Below are 2,171 nucleotides of genomic sequence, written 5' to 3' on the forward strand. Positions count from 1 at the left end.
TTCCTCTCTCAAGGGAACGTACGGATGGACAATAAATGCCAGTAATGCCTACGTGTAATGAATGAATTAAAATTATCGTGGTCTCAGGTTAAAAATCTAACACTTCAACGACTCTAAAGGCTTTTAAACTGCACAGACTTTATTTTCCCTGTCTGTGCCAGACCCATTCTCCTTTTTAAACTAATTAACTATGTTTGTGCATCTGTGTTTGGTGTCATGTTTTTATGAATGTTCTGAGGATTAATAGATAATAAAATTTCTCTTGCACTTCAGTAAGTTTTATAATTGGCTTCTTAATGTTGACTAGCACAATAATCTAATTAAAGCATGATAGCTGTACGCTAAGAAGAAATAAAAATATTTGCTGCAACTGACTGAGATGGGTTAATAAAACAGCAGGAGGGTGATATCACACTTTCTCAATGTGCTTTACTGTTTAAATAATAATTTTTAATTAGCATGAACTTTCTCTAGACAAGCAAATTTCGCTTCAGCAGGCACAGCTGCATACCAGAGTAGTTTATTTCCTGCAGCCAAAAATGTATCAATTCACAGCAATAGTTTTGTTGCTTGCCCGATAGTTGATGGTTAATTGACTTGGAATTATTTGTCACTAAGTGGCATTCAAGACACAAAAGGTCATTGCTTCAGGGCTGCCACAAGGATTCGGCTCAAATTCTAATTTGTAGCTAAATCCTAACCTATCCTATAACATAATTTCTAAATTTTACTGTTTCCTGAAGTTCAATTTTTATTCCATTGTGAGCAAATGATTTGTAAACTTTAAGAGGAAATAGCCAGGCCTGAACAAAGAAAATACTTTTTAGTTAAACATTTCATTTATGCACAATTTGGACTGGAGCATGTCTGGAGTCCAGATTTACAGTCAGCACACCACAGGGGCGGCACGGTGGCACAGTGGTTAGCACTGCTGCCTCACAGCGCCAGGGACCTGGGTTCAATTCCCAACTCAGGCGACTGACTGTGTGGAGTTTGCACGTTCTCCCCGTGTCTGCGTGGGTTTCCTCCGGGTGCTCCGGTTTCCTCCCACAGTCCAAAGATGTGCGGGTCAGGTGAATTGGCCATGCTAAATTGCCCGTAGTGTTAGGTAAGGGGTATGGGTGGGTTGCGCTTCGGCGGGTCGGTGTGGACTTGTTGGGCCGAAGGGCCTGTTTCCACACTGTAAGTAATCTAATCTAATCACAGGAAGGATATCGCTGGCGTTCAAAGAGTGGAAGATGAAGCAGAATGCCCATCATGAAACTGGGAATTAATAGGGCAAGTTTATAAGCACAGATTGAACTGACTAGACTTGTATCTCTTGAACATAAACATGAAGAAATGATACTAATTAAAGATTTTAGATGGTTAAAGGATTTCGTGTATCGCCCAAGGGTTAATTGATTTATTCTTATTTCTATACCATTGATGATTCTTAATAATACAAAAATAACAAAATATAAAATTGAAATTATTCCACATATGACTCTGAAAGTATATATGAGCTTCTTTGCATTGTCTCTTACACTGCTGTTCCAATTGCTCATCCCTACTTTTTCAACAGCATGAAACACAAACACTTTTCCATTTCTCCAGTTCTGAAGAAGTAATACTGAACTCAAAGTGTTCCTCTCTCTAGTTATACTGCCAGACCTGTTGAGTTTCTCCAGCACTTTCCATTTTATTTAAAATCTTAAGCTTTCACAGCAGTTTGCTTTTGTTTGACCTGTCAGTATTTATCCCTTAACTAACATCACAAAACAAATTACATAATTATTTTCAGATCGTTATTTTTGCGAGTTCACAATGTACAAATTGGCGGCTGTAATTCCTACATTGCAACCAAGTTTGTAACTTCATTGTTATTGAGAGGTAGAATTTAAGTCAGTTATTCAACGATGTTTAGTTTTATATTTAATGTAATTGACTATCTTTCGCAAAGAAACTACTATTTCTTACTTTACATATTTTATTATACGACACAAAAGGTCTTAATAGAGTTGTGTTAATAATCATACCGCAGCAACATTAGGAAAAAGTGGATGGCCAGGACCATTGTAGGTCACTTGAAAACTAAAAATGCCGAGATTACATTGAAAATGAGGAAAATTTGGACATTCTGAAGAATTGCTTTGCTTCAGTGGAGTGGAAGAAGAAGTTAATGTGCCAGG

This window comes from Hemiscyllium ocellatum, chromosome 19 (genome assembly GCF_020745735.1).
Source record: "Hemiscyllium ocellatum isolate sHemOce1 chromosome 19, sHemOce1.pat.X.cur, whole genome shotgun sequence".
Taxonomy (NCBI): domain Eukaryota; kingdom Metazoa; phylum Chordata; class Chondrichthyes; order Orectolobiformes; family Hemiscylliidae; genus Hemiscyllium; species Hemiscyllium ocellatum.